General features: G+C 46.8%; 1 protein-coding gene across 9 annotated transcripts in view; it reads right to left on the minus strand.

The window, feature by feature from the left end:
* The window catches only part of RAI1 (retinoic acid induced 1), a 313,777-nt gene that overhangs the window by 107,306 nt on the left and 180,508 nt on the right, over positions 1-25,963 (minus strand). For 2 of the 9 annotated variants that reach the window (XM_020967335.2, XM_020967334.2), the window contains exon 1: positions 4,774-4,999. The exons of the other annotated variants lie outside the window; for them this stretch is intronic. The gene's annotated coding sequence lies outside the window, so the exon portion shown is untranslated. Of the gene's footprint in view, positions 1-4,773; positions 5,000-25,963 lie in introns of those variants that run through there. 9 annotated transcript variants of the gene reach the window in all.

The following is a 25,963-nucleotide window of genomic DNA, read 5'->3' on the forward strand; positions in this document are numbered from 1 at the left end:
TGCCTGAGAACAAGGAGGCACCACGGTGCTGTCATGGCCAGAGAAAAATATGTCAACATCTATGAAGCTCTCTCTGGCACTCCCTTTCCTGGTCTCTTCCTGCTGGCCCAGCACCTACCTCCTCCAGCAGGGCACACCCACAAGAGACCCAACTCTACTGTGCCTCCTGGGCTAAAGGGAGAAAACTGTAAGAATAGGAGGGCCCAACAGTCCCTCCCATGCTTCCCCTCCCTGCCTCCCTGATCCCTAAGAAACTTAACCCTTTGCTTTTACAGAACAAAGCTGACTCAGAGAGTTCTAGACAGGGAGACTTCCTGTTTTGAATGCTCTGGGATGGTCCAATTAATCAGCATACCTGTATCAAGTACCTAGCATATTTTCAGCCCTGAGGTAGCTACTGAGGCATCTACAAAGCCTATTAGCCTTGTCTCACACTTGTCTACCATTCTTTCCCTATGCATAACCTTTGGTCCAGGCAAACTGGTCTTCCCACTATTCCCAGCATCTAACTCATGCTTTTCCAGCTCATATGTGCTCAGCCTTTTCTCACACTGTTCTTCTCATACCTAGAATGCCTCTTCCCCCTCCCCTTGACAATCCAACTCCTCCTCCTCCTCTGCGGCCTACTTCAAGCCTCACCTCCCTGACCACTCCAGCCCACCTATTTTCTTGCTCTGCAGCCTACAGTATCACCATCAGTACCCACTCACTTGTCCCCTCTTCCTTGCAAAACAAGGAAAACACCATTGTCCTGCCTATGCCTCCTGGAGCTGTCCAACCTGCTACCCCTCATTCCCTTCCCCACCCTTTCATTCTCATCACTATTCTTTTCCCCCCGGCCTCTCTCCCCAGTCTCAAATCATTCACCCCTCCCTTAGGGATGCCTCCTAAGCCGGTGGCCCCAGTCTGACGATGACCCTTGCGCTCAGGTGCTTTGGGTTTTTTTGTTCACTGACAATTTTGCCTGATTTTCTCCAGAATTCTTTCTGGCTCAGCTACTAGCCACTAAGAGCCTAGAGCACACAGAGCTCTTGGTAGCCAACCATTAATTGGTTAGGAGTGAGGAGGTCATGCTTTATGGCTTTAATAACAGAGTTACGAAAGGTCTCATAACTTCATTAATGCCAGCAAAAGCTACAACGGGCAACCGATGTTGAGAAAATGATGGGCTGCTCTTTAGGGGTGTGGAAGGAAGTGGTGGGGTGGTGAGGCTGGTTTATTCACCTCCCCCCAAAAAAAACTGCATCTGGCCTGAAGACAAAATGTTAACCTCTCCAGTGGACATTCCAGGCTTTCCACAGTCTAGCACCAATCTATTTTTTCCACCTCAATTCAATTTAAAGTTTTCATTAATCTCTTACTAGACCGCCAAGCACTTATTCAAAGACCTGGGAATGAAAAGACAAAAAAAACCAAAACAAAACCCCAAAACAATCCCTGACTTCAAGCATCCCACTTTCTATTAGGGAACTAGGGTAGAGGTGGGGAGGACAACACAGACAGTGAAATAAATACAAAATAACTACAAAAATTGAATTCAAAGTAATGGATGGTGAGGAAGGAACACTAATGACTGGAAGAGAGGGGAAGAAAAGAAGGTGAAGAGGGAGATTATGGGCATGGAGGCATGCAAAAGCCCTGAGGTGGGCAAAAGGATGTTGTACAGGGGAACACCAAGTGGCCCAGAATAACTGGCAAAGGGGCAGTTGGGTGTTGTAGTGGATAGAGCATCGACCCTGGAGTCAGGAGGACCTGAGTTCAAATCCGACCTCAGACACATAACACTTACTAGCTGTGTGACCTTGGGCAAGTCACTTAACCCCAACTGCCTCATTAAAAAACAAACAAACAAACCAGAATAACTGGCAAAGAGAGTGTTTATGGGGAGTAATACACAGTCAGCCTGGAGACAGGTGAGAGCCAGACTGTGTGAAAGGTTTTAAAAGTCAAATAGAGGCCCTTACATTTTATCCTAGAGTCCATGGGGAGCTAGTAAAGTTGACTGAGGAGGGGAGTGGATATGGTCAGGGTACACTACTCCCCTCCTTAAATCCTGTACTTTTGGCCACTTTTCTCAGGGTCAAACTTGAAGGCCATGCTTAATCCCATATCTCCATACCTTTTACTCAAGCTTCCCCCAAACATCCTTCCCTTCTTCAATATTCTCACCCTCTTCTTTACCTATCCAAACCCCATCCCCCATACTATAAGGCCCAGAACAAAACCCACCTCCTCATGAAACCTTCCCAATCACTCCAACCAGAAGTGAGTGCTTCCTCCTCCTCTGAGATCTTAAGGATACTTAGTACGAAGAATACTCATTTTAATTGTATACATATACATTACTGCCTGATACTGTTACTGAATTGTTTCCCTCCTGTACTTCTTTCTTCCTCTGCTTGACTTTCAGGGCAGGGCTTGATTATTCTAGAAACATGGAGCCATGGCATGTCTAAGCTGGAAGGGACATCAGCAAATATCTTCTTGAAACCTTTCCTTTTACAGGAAAGGAAAATGAAGCCCAGAAAGGCAGGGGTGACTTACTCAAAGACACACAAGTAGTGGCAAAGGCCAGACAAGATTTCTTGAAACCTAGATGTGTGCCCCTACAGCACAAATCTATTTTAAACAACTATTTTGACCATAGCAATAACAGATTTAGAGGTGGGAGGGACCATCTCCAATCTCCTTTATTTTACAGATGAGGAAAGTGAGACCCAGATAGGTTAAATGACTTGTCCTAGGTCACAAAACTAGTCAGTGACAGAAGCAGGGTTGGATAGGAACTGATTTAAATATTTCCACACACTTCTCTTGTCTCCTCCACAGATTCCAGGCACAGATCTGGGCACACAGCACAAAAAGAGGTGCAACACAAACTTGAGGAAAGAACAGAATCTTCTTTTCTATCTCCCTCCCCCTCCTAATTACTGTGACTGAGGATGTTAGGCATGGATGAGGCCTCTGTCAAATCACAGTGCTGGAATTAGGCCTTTCTGACAACAAACTCCACTTCCTAAACATCCTCCCTCCCTTCCAAATCACCTGGAATAGAGAGGAAGAAATGGTATCTTTAGCACAGCTCTGGCTCAAAACTGGTACTGATGGTTAACACCCCAGGTCCCGAGAGGATTTTCTTGTGATTCGTAGTCTTTTTTTTTTTTTTAGGTAGGGGTGGGGAAGAGGTTGAGGGTATCCGGGAGAGCAGTCAAGTTGTGGATTTGAGGTATTTATCTCTATCTCTTGCCTTAGTGGGTGGGAGTAGGGGAGAGGAAAGGAAGGTAGGGGGTAGGCTGGTATACTCCGGTCCTTCTGGACCAGACTGTTTTCCCGTTTTTTGTTTTTGTTTTTTTTAATTTAGAAACTGTGTCAGACCCTTTCCCTGGCACACCTGAGAGAGTGATAGCCAGCTCTGGGTGCAATCAGCAAACTGGAAATTAGAAGAGCTTTTCAATGGTCCCTGGTCCCTACAAGTCCCTATACAGTCCACATGTATATCCAAGTGCCACCATTGTGCAAGCTCGCTTCCGCTGGGTAGGTATAAACAAGGTCATCTGCAAGTCTAAACCCACCCGCGGTGAGGACCCCTCCTCCCTCCCCCCGTCCCGCAGCCCTCACCCCTGAGCTGAGGCAGGGTGCTCTCGTCTATCCCCCCCGCATAATTCTGCAAATTGTTTTCCCGCGAGCAGAGCCAAGCCAACATGTCCGCTTCCCCGCGTTACACTGCAATCAGCGTTCCGAGCTGCTTAGCGAGCTGTCACTCCCGCGCGGCTGACTGGCACCGCTCTGCCCTCGCTGTGCCGCACACGCGGGGACGCCCGAGCCGCTAACAGATTGGGGCTGGAGGGGCAGGTGCGGCACCCAGGGTGGCCAGGCTCAATCAGGCCCCCGATGCAATGCTCTAAGTGCTAGCTGTCTGACACGGGGCCGCCCCCGCCCTTTGCCCACTACCCCCCCCTTCTCCCCCACCTCCCCGGCTCCTTGTGCGTACAAATGTGCGTATTTATTTTGCAATTAAGCCTCGCAGCAGAAAGTGGAATGAGAAATCCTTTGTTCGGGGGGCCGGGTTTGGAAGAGGAGTGAGGTACACTCGGCGTGGAGTGCGGCCCCTCCCCCTCTTCCTCCCGGAACATTCTCTGAGTCTCCCCCTCCCCCGCACCCCTCCACCTTTCACCAGAGCGGCAGCTTTTTTGCCCACGTCCCGCGCGCTGCTCCTGCGGCACGAACCCCTTGATTGCCCATCAATCAGGGGCAGAGAGACCGCGCTCCGCCCCGAGCCTCCCCCTCCCCACCTCCCCTCTCCCCGTATCTCCAATCCTCGCACCCGGTTCCCAGGGCTCCTGCAAAAGCCAACGAGCCGTGGCATGCTGTGTGCCGCACGACGCTTTCAGCTCCCCCTTCCAGCCCCAGGCTCCTGCCGCCTCTGCTGGTCTAGGGATTGGGGGGGAAAGGGCGAGCCGCAGATACACACAGATATCCCGGCCATTAGGCAGAGGTGGCGGCGGCGGCCTGGGACCGCGTTCCGCGCTGGATTGGCCCGGCTGCCCGACTTGTGCGCCGCCTGGGCGGCTGCTGGAGGATAAGTTCCACCCGTTTCCCTCCCCACCCACTTCCCAGCTCAGGTCATGCAGTGGGGCCACAGGGCATAAGGGAGAGCGAGGGGTGAGCTCCGCCACCCCGCCTGGCTCCTCTCCCTCTCAGCTCCCGGGACTGCCCGGGGCATCAGTTCAGAGCAGTCCCACCCACCCACCCACCTACCCGGGAGCGCGGTACCTGGGTCCCTGGAGCAGTCCCCGCCGCGCTCCTCTTTCCTTTCCCCGGAACTGATGTGAGGGTTGGTGGAGAACATGAGGGGTATGTTCTTACAGGGAGGGGGAGCAAGAGGACTGGGCTCCTGGGGCCTCCCAGGGGGCGCAGAGAAATCTGCCTCGATCCGGGTGGCTTTTCATGTCCCGTGGGCAAATCTGATGACCTTCCTCCCTCCTCAGGGCCCCTCCCACCTTCCCCTGGGCTCTTTCTCTCTCCCCCGTACGAGTCCCCTTCAGTTCCTCCACCCTGCCTCTCTCACCCACACCGTCTTCCTCCCGCTCTTTTGTCCGCCTCCCCGAACCCTGACCCCCTTGGTCTCTGGGTCCCACGCTTGTCCAGTCCTGGGCGCTCGCCTGCACGCCCCTGGCGTTCCTGCTTGTTTGGTCGATCCCTTTCGCGCGGCCCCGAAGTGTGAATGCCAATTAGGGGGCAGGAGGATGTGTATCTGAGATGTGCAAACACAAAAGGCAGGAAATAAAAGTCATCTCCCACCGAAGAGGAGAGGTAACCATGGCTACCTGGGACCTCATTTAAAACGGTGCCGGCCGCGGGCGAAAAGGCACCACTTCCCATTGTCAGAGACGCTTACGCGAGGCTTTGAAAATGCTAAGCCCCTTGGAAACCGTCTGGGGAGTCGGAAAACGAAAATGAGGAAGGGGAAAAATAGAAATGATATTTATTTCTGTTTGTGTGTGAGTCTGGAGAGCCTCCTCCTCTTCCCCCTGATCACCACCCCCCCACCTTTTCCCCCGTCTTCTTCCTCCTTTATTCCCCCCCTCCTCATCCTCCTCTTCCCAGCTATTTCCACTCCATGCAAAGGAAGAAAATATCACCAAATGAAAACAAAAATTGGGAGGGAGGGAGGGAGGAGGTATCAAGAAGTGGCCTGATGGGTTCCAGTTGACCAGACAGACAGAAGGACCACTAGACACAAGGTCAGGTGTCTGGGGAAACCAGCCAGGAAGGGCTGTGGTTGGGTGAGGACTGAGTGGGGGCCATGAGGAGGGGAAGGCTGCAGGAGGAAATGTAGAGGGCAGTAGCTACAAAATCTAGGGATGGAGGCTTTCCCCAAACAGATGCCTTCCCCCTGGAGGGCAATTCTCAAGGGCAAGAAATAGATTCCCTGAACTTGTGCACTTAACCAAACTGGTGAGTGATGAGGTAGGAAAGTGGTGGTGGTGGTGGTGAGTTTTTAGGGCACTGCTTAAGCCCCTTTTTGTCTTTCAACCTAAAATAATAACTGACATTTAGAAAGCAAAGCATTGTACATACATTGTCTCTGAGCCTCATGACAACCCTGTGAGAAACCACAGGAATTGTTTTAAAATGAGGAAACTGAGGCAGAGAGAAGTTACTTGTCTTGCCCACGTTCCCCAACTAGCAAATACCAGAGGCGACATTGAAACCCAGGTCTTTCTGACTTCGAAGCTCATATGCTAGTCACTAAGTCATACTGTTTTTGCAAAATAAGAGCTGTAATCTATTAATACAATATCTTTCTCTTCCCTTCTTCATGGTAAACCAATTTCCTCCAAAAAGTCTCTAACTGAACAGGCCCATTATAGCTCACTCACCAGCTCTCACATTAGGTATACAGCCTTTGTTTATTAACTGCTTATGGACACCACTCTATGTACTTTAATTAACAAGCAACTTTGTATCTCGGTGTGTTTACTTAGTACCTTGCTTCTTTCTCTAGGTTAGAGGTTCCCCAGTGGGTGGGGGTCTTCTTCACTCCCAGCAAGCTTACCAAGCACTACCTGAACTAAGCTATCATACAGGGAGTGCTCAAAAGGCATTAAATGATGATGGAGTGGCTGATCTTCATTACAACTTCATTACTTCATTTTGAGAAATTGAGGTACAAAGAGAATGAAGTGGCTTGGGTACTAAAATGTGAGTTAGAGAGCCAGAGTTATGCCAGATGATTGTCTTATAGCAGTTGGAAAATGTAAAGTCCCAGGGAATTGTTCAGGACAGAATCTGAGACTGAGTTGGGAGAGGTAGGAAAGGGAAAGGGGGAAGAGAAGAGAAAGACTGGGGGGGGTGCTATTTAAGTGCCTGAAACATCCAAAGAGCTGGTTCCCCAGGGAAGCAGTAGGAGACCAATCCCTAGCTAAAGCTAGATGATGTTGAGTGATAATGTATACTGCAGAGATAGGAGTGTTTTTCTCCTAGAAAGTACTAGCATACAATATCAACCTCACTCTAGGCCTGGACACTTGCAGGTGATGGGAAGTAGTTTGGAGGGGGATAGCTCTTGAGTTTAACATTTCATTTCAAGAGAGAAAAAATCCAGGTTGCCTGGAAAGAGCCTTACTCCTGGCTCCAGTGTCTGACCTTAGGGATATGTGAGGTAGGCAGCTTCCTGTGGCAATCTTTCCATTCAGAGAATAAATAATACTTCTAAATTTGGAGAAAGGAAGAGGCAGGGTCCATGAATACATTGGTATATGGGACTCGAATACCTCTACCATTGCGCATGAGCATCATATCATCTTGGACAGCTTCCTGGGACACAGAAATGTTAAGTGACTTGTCTTGGGTCACTGTCAGTATGTGTCAAAGGCATGATTTGAATCCAGACATTTCCAATTTCCAGGCTCCCTCTTTTCATAAATGTGCATCATTTTAGTTCCAGAAACTCCATCCTCCTTGGCTCAGGTGTTAATTTTATGATAGGTCCCTGAATGTTACAATAGAGAATGAGAGCCCCCCAGTAAAACACACAGAGATACTTTGCCTACAATTCACAAATGCCTTGTCCCAGCTGCTCCTGCCTCCCTGGGTTGCTAAAGTCTTTAGCCAGGTAGAATTTGGGTGGAGAGTTGTGTGGCAAATTTTCTTGAATCTGTTAATGTTCTACCATATCCTTTGCCCCAAAACTGTTCCCATCCTTGGTCTTTCAGAGTCACAAGGAAGAAGAAAAAATACCTGTTACTTGAGATCATCAGGCCCTGCCTAGATGGGACAATTGTCCAAACTCCCTCTTACGCTTCTCTCTCTTTTCCTCTTCCTGTTCCATAGACACTGCCAGGAGAAGATGCCATAGTTCATAAGAAACAGAAGTACTCTTTTTTCCCAAGGGCAATCAAGTAGCCTGGGTTTTAGTTGCAACTCAAACACCAATTTTTGTGAGCCTTAGGTGAGTCCATAGGATCGGAGATCTTGCTGGAAGGGATGATTGTTGCCAACTAGTCCCATCTCCTTCTTTTACATCTCAGGTAACTGAGGCCTAGGAAGGTTGTGAATTACCCAAAGTCCCATAGGTGCGTCAGGCCCTTAAACTTAAGAGCTGGTACTCTTTCTCACAGCACTGTGGGCCTAAGTATTCTCATATTTCATAGCAAATCATGTTCTCCGACAGATTTCTCTATATTTGTTCAGGTATCCTAACCTCAGGGTCATCCTTTAACTCTTGTCTCTTCCTGCCCACTGTTGAACATATCCAATCATGTATCCAGGGCAAATCTTGATGATTCTATCTCCACGTTTCTCAAATCTGTGACTGTCCACTTATCACGGCCACCACCCTATTTAGAACACCATCACTTCTTGCCTAGACTACTGTAATAAGGAGACTCCTTATTTCCATATTCTCCTATCTTCCAAACAACTGACAAAATAGTCTTCCTGAGGCACAATTCTGACCTTAGGGTTTTTTAAAATTTTATTTTTAATAGTATTTTATTTTTTCCCAATTACATGTCAAGGCAATTTTTAGCATTAATTTTTACAAGGTTTTGAGTTCCAAATTTTTCTCCCTCCCTTCCCATCCTCTGATAATGGTAGACAATTTGATATAGGCTATACATGTGCTATCATGTAAAACATATTTCCATATTACAGTTGTGAAAGAAGAAACAGATCAAAAGGAAACAACACACAAAAAAGAATAAAGTAAGTGAAAACTGTATGTTTCGATCTGCATTCAGAATCCATCAGTTCTTTATCTGGATGGCATTTTCCTTCACGAGTCCTTTGTACTTGTCTTGGATCATTGTGTTGCTGAGAAGAGCTGAGTCATTCATAGTTGGTCATCACTCTGACCTTATTATATCTCTCTACTTAAACATTTTCAGTGGTTCCCTATTGTCAATAGGATCAAATACCAACTCCTTAGCTTGGGATTTAAGGTCCTCCACAACCTGTCTCTAACCGATCTTTCCAGGTTGATTTCACATTATTTCCTTTCATGAAAATTCTAGCCAACCCGAAATGGCTTTTCTTTAAGCTCTGTATTTCATCTCCTGCCCAGTGGGTCTGCCTTGCCTGGAATTCACTCCCTCTTTGTCTCTCTTTTAGAATACATATCTTTCTTCCTAGGTAAGTTCACATGCCATCTTATTCCATATAGGCTTCCTGAAAACTCACTCCCTTCCTCCCTCTTCTAATTATCTTCTTATTTATAGTGATGCTATGTCTTCCCCCTCCTTCCCATAGGGGAGGGGACTTTGTTGCTTTTGACTTTGTATCTGCAGTGCTTAGTCTAAGTTCTTGAACATAGTGGGTACTTACTAATATATTAAAAATTGACTTGAATCTGATGTAGATGAACAAGTTAGAAATGGGAAAATATTATATAAATGTAATCTGCTACCATCACTCTGTCAACTGGACCGTTGTCATCTTCCTTAAATCCAGCTATGGGGTGAGGTTGGACTCTAAACTCCAGGTTCTTTGCTTTATAGCTGCCATGCCCAATGGAGACCACTACTTCTTCCCTTCCTGCAAGTAAGGAAGATTGGATTTGGCACCTTCCTGTGAATACTCCTTCCTTTATTTACCAGAAGCCATTAATTAGATCACCTCTACAGTAAGAGCCTACTGGGTGGCCAGCCAGGTGCCAGGTGATGGTGGGGCATCATAAGAGCAATGTAAACATGGTCATTATCCTTAAGGAACTCTCAATATTAATTCAGTAGATGTATATTGAATACCTACTATGTGCTTGGCTCTGGGGACAGAGAGAGGGAAATAAGATTAGCTCACAGAAAACAATTAGAAAAAAGTAAGTGATAATTTCAATCTAGCCACACTGGCCTACTTGCTGGACACCATGTCGTATCTCTGTGTCATTGAATAGACTATCCTCTGTGTCTGGAATGCTCTGACTCTTTTACTGTGCCTGGAAGTTTCCCTAGATTCCTTCAAGACATGACCTCCTTCTATAAAAGGCTTTCCACCCATCCCCGGGCCCACTCCTTTGAAATTACCTTATATCAGCTCTGTGTATAACATAGATAGTTATTGTCACATTTGTCTGTTCCATTAGAATGTGAACCCCTTAAGGTAAGGGGGTTTTGTTCTGGTTTTTGTTTTTAACTTTCTTAGTATCCTCCAGTGCTTGACACAATGCTTGGCACATAGTAAGTTCATAATAAATGCTTGTTGACTGACTGGCTAGTGCTTTAGGAATTCACAGGAGGGAAAAACTGTTTTGGACTAAAACAGTCTGTGAAGGCGAATGAAGGCAACAGACCTTAAGTTAGGCTTTTAAGGAAGGAAGAGCTAAGAGGGAGGAGGGAGAGGCCATTTCAGTCAGGAGAACAACAATGTCAAGGCCATAGGGGAATGTTGCATGGAGGAAAGGGAGCTAAAAGATAGGAAAGGGCCAAATTGTGGAGGCTCTTGAAAGGCATCTTGGTTTGTTTGTTTTTTTTTTTTGGTCTGATTTCTTCAAAGTACAGGGGAATATCTTGGCCTTATTTCCTGAACAGCCTTCAGCCATCCCTAGGGTGGGGGTGGGACACAGAGATGTTGGGATATGTATATAGCCCCTTCCCAGTGTACCGGGGTAGCCAAACTGTTCACCTCTTGTTAAAAGCTTTGGCCCCCTTCAGAGAGGAGAGAAACGAACAGATGTTTCCATGAATCAGGAAAACAGTGTTGGCTCCCAGATGGGCTCATCTAGAAAGCCTTGTCTCTTTCTTTCTCTCTGAAGCCTCTTATAACAAGGTCTTTCTTTTTGGAGAGCAGCTGATCTGCAGTTTGCAAGGCGAGCAGAGCTTTGCTGTTCTGGGGGCATCTGTCAAGCCCCCCCACCCATCCGGTTTCCCTGAAAGTCTTTTCATAGCAGGACCTGAAATGGTAACTTGTCATTCCTGGTGACCAAAGCCATTTGATAGCTATAGCCTGATCAGGGGACTCTTCCTAGCTGAGAGAAGGACAGAATCATGTGCCTGGGAAGGAATCTTGACTATGGGTCCTATCTTTCTCTCTATTTTTTTTTAAATATCAACTTGCATTTGTATGGAGAATGTGAGTTCCTTGAGGGCCAGGACTGTTTTTTTTTTATCTCTATCTCTATCACCCAGCACATATTAGGTATTTTATAAATATGTATTTAATTGAGTTAAAAAAATATTTTCCGAAGGGAAATACAGGTACCTCATTTGATAGCAAGGATCTTTCTTAAGGTACCTAGAGATCATTTAATCTTAGGATTTGCCACTAAAGGCTAGAAAACTAAGGATTCCTTGGATCCCAAATCTAAGTACAAAAACTAACCCACTGGAGATATCCTAGAGAGAAAAAACAGGCAATTTATCCATTCAAATAGGAGCTTGGCTGAGAACCATGAGCCATAAATGAATGCTGGAATAGGTAAACAAGGGGTGAGAGAAGGGTTTGGATTTGGGAAAGGTGTCTGGTATAAAGGGAAGTACCCTAAGTCAGAGTGCTTTGGGAGGGACTGGTAAGCAGAGGGTGACTGTGATACCCTGCCTGCCTGCCTCAGGCTCAGGAAGACAGGAACCTGTTTTTTTTTTTCCTCCAGACTGTTAAGATAGAAAATTCCCAGAGAACACATTTCTAGCAAGATGAGTGACCTGATACCCTGTAATTTCCTGGCTCACAAAGACAAAAGGAGGCTTGACTTTGTGCTCTTCATGTCTCACTCCTCTGCAAGTCTGAAACAGTTGGGCGGCACTCCTTAGGTTTCTCTGTGGAAGTCACCTTCTGCCCTTCAGAGGTGGGCAGGCCCCTCTTGGGTATAAGGGAGGTGAGCTGTAAACAGACTTCTTTGTGAGGGTGTATGGTTGGAAGTCCAAATGGGATGTCTCCTCACTTCTAGTTAGTTCCAGAACTGAACATCCACAAAAGCCTTTAAGGGAGTGGTATCAAGCTGCCTGGCTTCCTTCCAAGAGGCATGGAAGCCTCCCCCATCTCATCTGGAGTGATTTGGGGGCCAACCTGGTCAGATGCAAGAAGATGCACCTAAGGGTTGATTATGCTCCTAGAGACAGGGGATTTGGGAATTTTAGATCATGGCGAGACTTCTCCCTTGAACCCATGCTATACTTGTGGTTGTGGCATGTTAGGTACAAATGAACTCTCTGTTCCCTGAAAATACACAGTGATTTAGGGGATCCTGAGAAGGTTTGCAGCAAGAGTGTGTGTGGGTGTGTGTGTGTGTGTGTGTGTGTGTGTGTGTGTGTGTGTTACAAATTTTATAGCAAAGGAGAGAACAAGGGTTGGGAATAGTGATGGCGTCTTAATGAGGATTGGAGTCTGCTCTGCTAGATTTCCTTTTCCCTCCTCCCCACAACCTGTCCCCTTGCCTTTCTGGCTTCTAATACAGGCTTCACCTGGGACCACACAATTTAGTTCCCTCCCATGCAGGCAGGCACCCAAGACAGGAATTATGGTCCCTGCAAAAGACAATGACAGTGAATCTGGTTACTGCCTTTTCAGCAAACGTAATTCCTTTTTATTAGAAAATTAAAGGGTATGAAGAGCTTTCCAAAAGCCAAAGAGCTGAAATGTGCTTTCATAAGATATGCAGGGTCTGATAAAATGGATTTACTTGTCTACCTCCTCCTCTCCTCCCCTGCTTCTCCTCTACTCCACCTTCCTCTCAATCCCCTTCCCACTCTCCCCCAGCTTTAATGATTACTCTAATAAAAAGGCGATGCATTGGCTCAAACATCAATGCTGGCATTTGCCTGGCCAAGGCCGCAGTGTTCCACCCAGGGGAACATGCCCAAGGTTCAGAAAACTAGAGCCTTGAGGAGCATTCTTTTGTTTCTTTGTGGCAGGCTAAATTTGGGGCTCTCAACAGCACAGGCTCCATAATTTCACACTTTCAGAATAACTGCAGGGATCCCCTTTTCTTCCTGCCTGGGCGAGATTGTGAAAGATGGCTCTTAGCCTCAGCTAATCTGAGGGTTTAGGGTTAAAGAAAAAAAAAAGTCAGCCAGCTTGTTCCCACAAAACACCGCCCTCCACCTAGCAACAAATATGCTAGCAATTACAGACAGAAAGACAGGTAAAGAGAAGCAATTATAGGCGGAGAGATATAGATTACCCCCTAGCCGTTCCTCAGAAAGCAACTATTAAAAGCCACCTAGGGAGTCTGTTCCTACTGAGAACTCCTTGATCCCTCCTGTTCTTCGGTAGAATTCATGAACAAGGGTCTCTGTCTTAGAAATAAGGTAATGGAGAGACCTCTGGAGGATCTATATATACCAAAGGTGACTAGGATCCTAAAGCTGAAGTCATTATAGACTGGGTAACTAAGGTAACCAAAATAATCTAATTTCCTTTTCCTTAAAGTGTCTTTTTCCCCCTAATGGTCAGATGCTGCCTTCCTCATTTAGAGGGTACTTGGGAGGTGCGGATTTGGGCATGGAATCTGAGAGGTGATTTTCATAACCTCTCACAAATAACAAAACCATGACAACCGAAATTTCCTGCTGCCCAGAGAAGAAGGGGATGTCCATAGCTCAGAAATGTCCTCTTCCAAGGTGTCACTCCTTTCTCCTCTCTCCTTTCTCCCCTCCCCACTGTTCAGCCTCCCTGTTCAAGGACAATCCATTCCCTTCTCTCCTTCCTTGAGCAACAAAAGCGAAAACTGGGTTTGGTTTACCTTGCTCACAATACAGAGCCTGCTTTTAGCTCTTGCTTTTGCTTTATTCCCAGAGAAAATGCTCACAGGAAGAGTCAAACCTCTTGCCTTGGAGAGCCTGGGAAACTGACGTGTTGGTTGAGGGGTATTCTAGGTGAAAACCAAAGAGGCCCTGAGCCACTTTTAGACCAGGGTTGACCCTATCTAGGCCTTTCCATCTCTGCCTCAGCATCCTGTATCCCAAATTCACTCTTCCCAAGGCTGTGACCCTTTTAATACCCTTAGGTAGTTGTATTCTAGAAATAAAAGCCATCCTAACACTGGAATAATGCTTCAGGATGAGCTCAGATGTTAGAGACTTCCTCAGACAAGAGGGTTTTCCCTCCTCAAAATCAGTTTTCTTATCTGTAAAATGGTGTTGAGGGGTGAGATGGTGCTAGATTAAGATCCTTTCCAACTCTCTCTCACATTGAGTCTATGTCAGAGTTCTCAAAACGAGGAGAGATGTTGACTGAGTCATAAGAAACACAAATTACCAAGGAGATTTACTGGTATGGCCTGAAAGACCATTGAGTCTGGGAATCGGGAGGCCTGGGTTCTGGGAGTAGCTCTGTCATTAGCTAGCTGTATGACCTTTAGCTTCTGTCATTTAGAAGAGGGGAACAAAGCATATAAGCATTTATTAAGCACCCACTACATGCCAGATTGGGGGCAGCTAACTGTGAAGTAGATTGAGAGCCCTGGATAGGGCCTGGAGTCAGGAAGAACTGAGTTCAAATCCAGCCAAAGACATTTACTAGCTCTGTAACCCTGAGCAAGTCACTACACCTTGTTTGCCTCAGTTACCTCATCTGTAAAATGAACTGGAGAAGGAAATGGCAAACCACTCCAGTACCTTTGCCAAGAAAACCCAAAATGGGGTCACAGGGAGTCAGACATGACTGAAATATCTGAGCAAAACATACTAGGCACTGTCCTAAGTACTTTACAAACATTCCATTTGGTCCTCACAACCACCCTATGAAGTAAATGTAATTATTATCCCTATTTTACAGTTGAAGAAACTGAGGCAGAGATGAACTGATCTCAGGCCCAGAGCTCTATCTAACCTTATGTGACCTTGGGCAAATCACAACCTCTCTTGGTCTCAGCTTCCTATAAAATGAGGGAAAGCTTGGACCAGATGGCTTCTAAGGTCCCTTCCAACTCTAAATCTGTAATGCTAGACTGGTTCGTTTCTCTACACCTTAGTTTCCTCATCTGTAAAAATAAGGGGGTTGAACCTGATGAGCTGTAAAATCCCTTCCAGCCCTAAACTTCTATGAATATGGATTTCTGGATTCCAAGTTTTTCTGTTTATGGAGAGAGGCACACTTTGAAAAGGTGTTCACTTCAGCCTGTAATGAGGCTTAGGTGTGCAGAGGATAGAAATCTAAATTGTGTTCCTTCCCATTCTTGCTCCTCTTCTCCAAGGGTCTGACTACATCAGTGAGTCATGTCCTCTAGTCAGATGTGACTTGTATGTGAAAGGGGCTGGGTTGGGAGTGCTTGCTGGGGAGCTGCATGTCCTTCTGTCTGGGCTGAAGGTGAGGAGGTCAGCCTAGACGGCTGGCTGGCTGGCAGTGGCGCCGGTGCAGCCTGAGGAGTGCCTGGGGCTGAGGCTTCCCAAAGATAGTCTCTAGGTCACTGGGAGCTAGTGACAAGCTCACTTGATGCTGACAGGAAATTTTTGTGAATGAACCCCTGGTCTTAGGCTGTAGTATTTACTAGTCACTACCTACCACCTCCCTGCCCCAGGCAAAGCCAGGGCCCTAGGGTATATTGTGGGGGGCATCGGCATGAAGCAAGGACAAAGCTGGGATGAATAACAGAAGTGGTCAGAAGGAGCAGAGAGGTTGTGTGCAGAGGTGGGGGGATGAGGACAAGAGACTAGAGGACAGGAAATAGCAGGCCTTGGGGATATCTGCCTCACTCCAGCCAGGAGAATGCAGAAAGGTGGAAGCACAGGACCAGTACAATAGGCCTAGAATAGTTATTTGTATTTGCTGGAGCAAATTGTCGGTGGAACAGCCTCTGTAGTTGGGGGGGGGGGAAGGAGATTGGGGGGTGTATTTTCCAGGTAAGCATCTATTAGAGGCAGGGAGAGACAGGTTCAACGTCAGTCCCTAAACCCAGAAAAATTCTCTCTTTTCACGAACCTCCCCTTATACTCTCTGTATCCTGTGTATCCTGGGCTACTAAGCAAATGTACTGCAAATGAGATATTGGATTTTCATTTACACCCAACATTCATTTCCCCAGCCCTTCTAGAGCTGACCTGTCCTGTCCTGCCATCTCAGCCTCCCCCCCACCCCTTTTCTCCCTTCTCTTTCCTATTCAATTGCCAGGCAGGAGAGAAACTGCCTTTTTCCTTCTCACTAGAAGAGCCTTGATGCTGGAGCCAGCCACGGTGATCAACCCTGCTACAAATCAGGGGTCAGGCAGCGCTGCTGTTAGACAGAGTCCCACTGCACGTGCTCGGGGTCTTAATGGCTTTTTACAGTGAACAGAGGAGGGGGACCAAGGAAGGGAGCTGGTGGGCGATCGAGGCCTTCAGCTCATTCCAGCTGTTAATCCAGGGGTGATTGCCCTCACTGCTGCCTCTGCGGCCACCATTCCAGACCCGACCCACAGCTTCTCCTGCCGGGAACTGGGCCTTGCCTCTGGGCGGCCGGGCCTTGGCAGAAGATGAAAGGAGGGAGGTCTGGCTGGGAAGGCTGTGTCCACACGCCCCGCTCCCTCTCCGCCCCCCTTTCCCTCCGGCTCTGAGAAGCAGGCGGACGTTTCTTTTGCCCACTGACTTTACCCTAACATCTGCAAATGTGGCAAAAAAAAGTTGGCTGGTCCTATTTTTAGCGCCTCACACCGCGTGCCATCTCTCCGCCCACCACCCGGGAAGAAATGCCGAGAGGTGCTGGGGTTGGGGGTAGGTTAACTCTGCTCCTCCCCTCTGGAGCCGCGCCCCCCCCCCCCGCCGCAGGAATTCGGGCTGCTCACTCTCCGGCGCCCTTTCTCCCAGCCCCTTCCCTCTGGTCCCCTCCTGTGACCTCCCTGCCTCTCCCCAGCCACCCGCCCACTGCCCATCAAGTTTCCAGAAACCCTGCTGAGCTTGCGTGGCGGTTCCTCCAGGCCAGCTCGGGTCCCGCAGACCCTAGGGATCCTCGCCTTCACGCGGCCCCTCCACGCCCCGAGGATCCCTCCAGCTGCCCGGAGGCAGGAAGGGCGGGGACTACCCAATCGCGCACGGGCCCTGCCTGCCCCCGCGGTTTCTCCGAGGGCCAGCCTAGCATAAACTGGAGCTGGGGGCTGGAGCTGGGGACCGGCTGGGGCGGGACACCCAGACCGTGGCCTGGTTGGGAGCCCAGTGAGGGAGGATGGAGGACGCTGGGAAAAGAGGGGAGGCTGGGACAGGGACAGGGCAAGGGAGGGGGGCGGTGTGTATGTGGTGGTGGCGGGGAGAATAAAGGTGGGGGTGGATGAAATTGCACACATACCCTTCTACCAATGGCCATGACCTCAGACACTTGGTAACCACCCCGGGGCTACAAGCCCAACCCAGTCAGCTGTTTTGGGGGTGGAAAACAGATGGCCCTCGAGCTGGGTAGCTGGTCCCTTCCCTAGCTCTGTCGCTGGCCAAAGCTGAAGTCCTGTTAGCAGGAACTGGGGGCCTGGCCTCCACGCCCACACTCCAGCTATTGACTCATACAGCTAGCTTCATGCGGCGCTCGCTGTCTCTCTCTCTCTCTCTCTCTCTCTCTCTCTCTCTCTCTCTCTCTCTCTCTCTCTCTCTCTCTCTCCCTCTCCCTCTCTCCGTCTCTCTCCTCTCTCTCTCTCTCTCTCCCTCTCTCTCTCTCTCTCTCTCTCTCTCTCTCTCTCTCTCTCTCTCTCTCTCTCTCTCCCTCCCTCCCTCCCTCCCTCCCTCCCTCCCTTTCTTTCTCTTTCCTCCCACCTCTCTCCCTCCCTCAGAAGTGAATACAGGATGGCCTTGGGGGCTGTGGTGGAGTGGTCACTGCAAAAAGGACCTTGTATATAATTCATGTATTTTTATTTTAACCCTAAAGCTCACAGACAATTCCCCAGGCTTGTCTCACTCATAATAGGCTTGAGTCTGTTGCCTGCCCCCTGGACTTTTTGGCTAAATCGTAGCTCCCCTTTCCCTCAATGGGGAGAGCTTGACAGGGGAGACTGGTTTAGGTCTTTAAATTGCAGTTTTCTATAATTGGCTCAAACCCAAAAACACTTCTTCCTCTCTTTCTGTCATGGCTTTCCCCTAAGGTCTAACTCACCCACCCCTCATACACTCCCTACACTTTGGAAAGGTTGGGGGGAATCGCCATGGGAGAGCAGTGCAGAAATGATCCTGCATTGAGGTCTCTCCTCTGAATGATAAACTCCCTGTCCCTGTGCTCCCCCCCCTCCCCCAGTTCCTGTTCATTCCCTTCCACCCCCTCACACCCCCTTCTTTTCCTCACAGGTCTGAACATTTCATGGGGGCTGATCCTGCTCAGAGGGGTGATGGTAGGAAGGAGGGGAGGCAGTTATCTCAGGGGTTGCATTGGGACTGGGGATTCATAAAATCCTGTCACCTCTGAGAGCTAGATCCTGAAAGGAATAGTACACCTGTCCCCAGCCCCAAGAAAAGAGAGCTTTCTTCCCTTCCACCCTCCTGTCCCCTTTTCTGTCTCCCATTGCTCCCCTACTTTTCCTTTCTGCCATCAGCCTTCTGGCCTTCCTGTTTCATCTACTGACACTCTATCAGCTCCCTCAGGGTTCCCATCCTCCTGGCTGAAATGAAGCCAAAAATTCCTCTTTCTCCTGGCTTTTTTATTCCTAATTTTTGCACGGCAAAGCGGGTTAATGGGAGAGAAAGATGATGCTGAGAGAAGGGACTGGGAAAATACAGCCTCATCTGGCTTTAACAATATTAAGTTGAATTAAGTTTAACCATTAAAATCCTGACTCATCCACCTCATCCACCCTTAGACTTCTGATGAACATTTATTATTGCCTATTCTGTGCACAGCACTCTGCTAGGCACAGATACTGTGAGACATCCAAATCATCATGAGACTCCTGGCTTCTGCCCTTGAAAAACTTGCATTTTGCTGTAGAAAGGTTTCAGAGGGCTTCCTTTTAGAAGGAAAGATACATTAAAATACTGTGCAGAGATGTCATCTTAATAAATGTTTGTGGAATTGACAATTCAGATATATCCCAGTTCTAGAAATGTTGAATCCAGAAATGCCCATTTCTAGAAATTTCCATCTCCTGCTCTTCTTCACTGCTGCTGCATAGAGATGTTCTTTTAATGAGATTTTGGGGTCAGGGAAAGAACAAGTGACTATCTAATAGTCTCTTCCTAATATTCAATTATTCCCCATCATTCAAACCCACTGAGACATTTGGACTCTTGCAGCCTGCTTCTGCTCTAATCCATGGAAATTAGGATACAGACAGCAGAGAACTAAAGCTGATGGGTCCTGGGGACCAGGAGCTGGAGTCCCAGGGGGTCTGTTGGGCTAACCAAGAGAGCACTATTAGGCTGGCCTCAATAGGGAAGGTCTTTCAGAGTGGGCCTGAGAGGTGATGGCAAGCAGAATAATACAGGAGTGGGAAGGGATACTGTTGGAATCACAGAGCTGTTATGAAGAAGGGCCTAGTAAATATTAGTTCTTATTCTTACCCTTCACTTACTGTTAGTTATGAAAGGCAGCATAATACAGTGAAAATCACACTGTACTTGGACTCAGAGAGACTCCTGGCTCTGTCACTTATTATCCTTGTTTTTATAGTTATTACTATTAATAATAGCTAGCATTTCTATATTGCTTTAAAGTTTGCAAAGTGCTTTACAAATATTATTTTATTTGATTCTCATAACAACTCTGGGAGGTAAGTAAAATTATTATCCCCATTTTATGGATGAGGAAACTGAGGTAGAGGTTAAGTGACTTGCCAAGGGTCATACAGCGAATAAGTTTCTGTGGGTGGGTTTGAGCTCAGGTCTTCCTAACTCCAGGCCCAGTGCTCTACCCCCTGCCCTACATAGAGATCCTGGGCAAATAATTTCCCCCCTCATCTGTAAAATGGGAGGTAAAAAGAATAGTATGGAGCTATGATGTAGCCCAGACAAATGTAGATTATTATTGAAAAAGAGAAGTGGGGGTTGAAACATAGTTCGAGGGTGGAGATAGGTTATTGTTTTAGTCTTAATTGTTCAAAGTCCTTGGATTTTATGAGCAGGATTCCATAGCACTCATTAAAATAAAGGAAATCATGCTGGATTTGAAGTTTCAAGGACCTGGGTTCAAATACACATTGTCACAACTTCTTTAGTTTGGGGACAATCCTATCACTCCTCTTCCCTTATTTATAATATAAGAGGGTAGTGCAGATAACCTTTGAAGTCTCCCTTTCAACTCTGAATCTGTGATTCTATGATAGACACACACACACACACACACACACACAGATAACACATCTCATCATTAACAACATTTATTGAATACTACCTGCTGGTGCCTGGCATTGGAGCATCAGGCAAGAGGTCTCAAGAGGTTCAATCAATCAATAAACACTTATTAAGAGCCTACTATGTGCCAGGCACTATGCTAAGCACTAGGGGAAAAAAAAGAAGCAAAAGACAGCCCTTGCCCCCAAGGAGCTGCCAATCTAAGCTTCACAATGGATAGTGGAGCAAAATTGTGTTCGTTCTGGTAGAAACCCTTAGAGTTCATTCTAATACATTTCTTCATTTTACAGACAAGGAAACTGAGGCCCAGTTTTTTGGGTAAAATGACTTGCCTAGGGTCACAGCAAGTCAACAGGAGAGCCAGGATGGCTGCTTTTCTAGCTGAGGAGGCAGGGACACACACACACACACACACACACACACACACACACACACACACACTTTTTTTCTTCCAAAAGAAGGATGATGTATTCTTTGGACAACATTGCAGGGCCTCCTACCCTGGAGCTGCCAAAGAATAGAGCTGAGTAGCCACTTGTGAAGCTGAGGCAGGGGAGAAACTGATGGGAAGCTCTCCTAAGGTCTTCTAGAGGCAGCAAAACCTGGCCAACTGGAGCAGGAAGAGCTTCAGATGCTACTTATCCCTTCTTTGATCCCAACCTCTTTTGCCCTTGCCACAGAGACGGAAGATTGGGCTTGCAAAGCAAAGTAGTATAAGTCTTAGGGGTGGATGGACAGACAGCGCAAGTGCCCTCCTGAGGCACTTTAGGGCTTCCTGATCATCAGGGGAAGAGATTTGAAGCCAAAAAGCTCACTACCCGTCTCTGAAACTAAAACCTTCCTGGACGTCACATTGATGGCTCAGCTTCCCTGCTCCAGCATCCTCTCTTGCACACTTGAGTGCTTTGAAGTCTCTGTGCTGATGTGTGTCTGCGTACAAAATGCCCTAAGAGGCAACACAGTGTAGTAGAAGAAGCACTGAACTTGGAAACAGGAGATGGCCATTCTAGTTCCAGCTCTTTTCCTAACTACCTTTGTGGCCTTGGGCAAGTCAATAAACTTCCGAGGGCCTCAGCTTCCACTATGAAATGGAAATAATAATAATACCTGGCCTAGAATCACAGAATTTCAGAGCAAGAACCTCAAGGGCTCACCAGTCCAATATTCCTACCTGAACAAGAACTCCTCCCGCTACAACAAGGATAGCAAGCAGGTGACTGACCATACAGTCTCTGCCTGAATAACTCAAAGGATGGGGAATTCTCTGTCTCCCAAGGCAACCTGTTTCAACTTTGAACAGCAAGAATTGTTGGGTAATTTCAAAGAGCCTATCTCAGAGTGGTCTTAGGAGGATCGAATTAAAAAATGGATGTAAAAGTGTCTTTGCAAAGTAGATAGCACCGGCCAAATGTCAGGAGATGCTTCTTAGGCTTCTCCAAAAGACCAATTGGTTCTCAGTAAAGAAAACAACAGATCATAAAGTATCTAACAGGAGGGAAGAAAACAGTTACAGAAGGAGAGGAAAGATTTTTAGTTCAGCAGGATCTGGGTGGCCAGAAGAGAGAGCAGATTGGCACTCAAAAAACCAGACTTCTTGGGCAGCCAGGAGAAGAAAATTCGGCTTTGACTAGATGGAAAAAGAAAGAGGCACTGTGGTCCAATCTAATGGGGGAGGGGGCACCATGTAAATAACTAGGTCCATACAAAATATATACAGAGTAGATGGAAGAAAATCTGTGAGGGGTATGTCCTAGCATCCAGGGGAACAGAAAGAAAGACCTCCTGCAGAAGGCAGTAATCAGCTAAGTCTTGAAAGAAAACAGGGAAACTGGGAGGCATAATAGGGGACAAGGCAGAGCATTCCTGGTGTGAGGGACAGCCATTGCCAGAGCACAGAGATGGGAGACAGAGTGGTGTCATGGCTGAGGACCTGAAAGCAGGGCACTTTGGCAGGATTGTAGATGATGTGGAGCAGATTAAAGTATAAGAAGACTAGAAAGGTAGGAAGGAGACTGGTTAGAATTGATCCCATAGCTGATAGGTACCCACTGGGGCTCACTGAGCTGGGGGGGTGGTGACATAGCCAGAATGACACTTTAGAAAAATCACCCTGAGTGGAAATGGATTGGAATTGGGAAAAAAACTTGAGGCAAAGAGACTAGTTAGAAGGCTAGGGTAACAGTCCGAGTGAGAGGTAATGAGGGCCCAGGCCCAGCAGTTATGGATGTCTGAGTAGAGAGAACAGGACATATAGGAGAGATGTTGTGAAGATAGAAATGACAAAATTTGGCAATAGAGTGAGATGTGGGGTCAGTCTAAGGTGACACTAACGTTTTGAGCTTGGATGACTGGGAGGATGGCGGTGCCTTCGATTAGTAGAGAGAGTGCTGGACCTGGAATTAGCAAAACCTGACTTAAAATCCAGCCTTAGACGCTAGCTGTGTGACCCTGGGCAAGTCACTTAACCTTTGTTTGCCTCAATTTTCTCAACTGTAGAATGAGGATAACAATAGTATCTACTTCCCAGGTTGAGGATTAAATGAGATATGAAAAATGCCACATAAAAGTGTTTAATATATACTTGTTTCCTTCTTTCCTTACTCCATAGTAAGAGAAAAGTTGGGAAGAGGATAGGGTTTGGGAAGAAAGATCAGTTCTGGGTTTAGATGGTTTTATATAAAAATACACAATTAAAGAGGTAAGGGGAAAAACCACTAATCAAAAAAGACAAGCACAATGATTCAAATCTCAGAATCTCCAAAGTAGATAGAGGGATTAGGGGAGTCCAGGGTGTAGCTTTGGGGTTATGGGTATATTTGGCTTAAAGTCAGCTCAGTGTATCTCAGGGTAAAGATCACCCAATAATGGAGATGAGAATAGGAGCTCTTGGTTCAAATAAGAAAGGGTATCCTCTCAAGGTTATGATCACAGCATCCAGAAGGAGGTTTCTTCTTGGCATGAACATCTTTTTTTATATCTTCAAGCTTTTTGACCAAGTTGGAAATTTCATAGTTCACAGCTGTCTCAAGTTTGTGATGCCCACAGATCATCCAATTTGAGATGTCCAGGAGGCAGTTGGGGGATTCAAGACTGTAGCTCAGGAGGATGATTAGGGTTGGATATATAGATCTGGGAATCATCTGCATAGACATGGGAGCTGATGAGATCACCAGTTGAAACAATATAGGTATAAAAAAGGAAGAGAGTCTAAGACAGAGCTGTGGAGGGACAACAATGTTTAGTCAGCTGGTTAAGCTCTCTGGACTTCAGTTTCCCATTTAGAAAATGAGACAGTTGGACTACCTGGTCTCAGAGCTTCCTTCCATCTTTAAATCTGTGATCCTGTGATTATAGACTTCTTGGAGATCAGACCAAAGGAACTCTGGGGCTGCTAAAGGGATGAACTTGGGTGGTTGGTTAGAGGAGAGGATCAGACTAAGGGACCTCACAATAACTTGTCCCCCAAGATGGACTCAGCTCTTTATGTGTCTGAGACTGGCAGATCATATGAAATTTGCCTACTGAATAGTAAAGTAGGTCTCATTGCATTAAAGATGATTGGTGGAAGGGTGAACTATATGTAGTCCCTTTGTTGTTGATGTTGTTATTTCAGTTGTGTCCAACTCTTTGTGATCCCACTTGGGGTTTTCTTGACAAAGTGGTTTGCCATTTCCTTCTCCAGCTTATTTGATGAGAAAACTGAGGTAAACAGGGGTAAGTGACTTGCCCAGCCCTATCCAGGGCTCTCCACCGTGCCACCTAGCTGCCCTAGGATCATTTATCTCCATCGCTGCTGAAAATAGTCCTATGAAAAAAGAAAAAGATGGGGGGCTGTGTTGATTGGAACTGACTCCCACATCTAGCAGAGTACTAAGCAGAGGCACTCTTCTTGGGGAAAACTCAAGGCCATGTTTCTGTTTCAGGGGATGGTCTGGACATTTTCCCATCTGAGTTGTCCCAGCTCCCTCCTATTATTCGCCTATAACCCAGCTGTCACTGGAGGGTCCACTACAACTGTGGCCACAACTGAAGGTGAAAGTCAATGTGTGCGTGATGCCAGATAAGTGTGGGTAGGTCAGCAGACCTGCCCATCAGAAGCTAATTCATTACACATGAGCACAGTTAAGTCTTACAGAAATTGATCCACCAAGGCTAAGGCATTAGATGCCAAATGGCTCCTTCTCAGTCTCTTTTGCTGGATCCTTATCAGAGCCTCCACCTTCCCCCAAGAAGGCACTGCCTTTCTGCCCTGGGGTTCCCCAAACACCAGTACATGCCTATGAAAGAACTGTCTGACTCCCCAAAGAAATGGTTTGTGGCTGACAAGAGCCCAACCACTTGTTATATCACAAGCGCCGCAGAATTGTTGTAACAATCAATATAGTTAGACCTCTGAGGAATTGGCTGCCTTTTGGTTCGTGTAGAGGGTGGAGTCAGGGACCCAACCCCCACCAGTGCCCCAAGCTACCAAGACTTTTTGCCTGGGTGGTTCCCAACCTACTGGAAGTTAGTTGATCAGTAATCTCTGCCCCAGAAGGACTCCCCTACTGACCACACCAAGATGGCCTCTGTAGAATCTTCTTTAGTGGGATATTTCCTGGGCCAACCTCTACCTCACTGAAATAGACCCCTACTGGTCAAAGAAGAGAGGTTTACATTGTCAGTTCCTGCAAGGCCAAGAGAACATGGTAGAAAATACCAACCTCTTCTAGAACAGGGGTTCTAATGTAGACCATAGATTTCAGGGGGATCCATGAACTTAGATGGGAAAAAATACATCTTTATTTTCATTAACCTTGTGGTTTCCTTTCTAATTCTACATATTTTAATTTTATGTGTTTAAAAACATTCTGAATAGAGATCCAAGCGCTTCATCAGATGGTCAGAGGGGTCCATGACACACAAAAAAGTAAACTCCTGTTCTAGCTTGTCAGTCAGGAGGCTCTGAATCAGGAGCAAAACAAGAATAAATCTGGATGTTAGCAGAGGTTTTCACCCAGGTTTCTTTGGAGCACCAAAACCTAAGAATCTGGGATCCGCAGAAAGACTAGTTACAGGAACAGAGATTCAGGTTGCAGAACGTCAGCATCAAATCAGGAAGCAATGTTAATGGGGATATAAAAGTTGACCATGAGTGTGATCAATCAGCCTTCTCAAAGCTTGAGTCCTCTAATAAGTGTGCTAACATCTTAACTCTGCTAGTGTACAGGCATGGTTCTGGGTCAGATCCGCCTTGTTTCTCTTTGTCTCAACTGTGTTGGTAATGCCATGAACTCAGAAGTGACGTGTGGTAGAATATGCAAATAAATACCATGTAGCACCCTCAGAACAACACTCAATTCATAATACACCTCTGGGTTATCACAAAACCCCCAGGTTACCTTGGGGGTATTCTGACTCTTGAAGAAGCCGGTCTTTTATTGAGGTGATACATGACAAGATATACCTTGCTTAGGGAGAATCATGATGGACCAAACTAGGCCTGTAGCTAGACAAAATAGCTTAGAAAACTTAGGGTAGGTACCCTTATTTAATACCTTACCCTGGTACATCGTTTCTGAATGTGTCTACCTCTCCTTCTCTTGTAGCAGATGGAGTTGTGAATTTGGGGCCAGAAGGAATGGGGTTCAAATCCCACTTCAGACACTGATTAGCTGATGAGACCTGAGGCAAGTCCTCAGTTTCCTCGTTTGTAAATGAGGTTTGACCTGGTGACCTCTAAGATCCCTCCCAGTTCTCAATCTATGATCCCTGGAGTTAGGAGAGAGCCATCTCTGGTTCTGTGTCATTGGCCG

The sequence above is a fragment of the Phascolarctos cinereus genome, unplaced genomic scaffold (genome assembly GCF_003287225.1).
Source record: "Phascolarctos cinereus isolate Bilbo 61053 unplaced genomic scaffold, phaCin_HiC Scaffold_4;HRSCAF=312, whole genome shotgun sequence".
NCBI lineage: Eukaryota > Metazoa > Chordata > Mammalia > Diprotodontia > Phascolarctidae > Phascolarctos > Phascolarctos cinereus.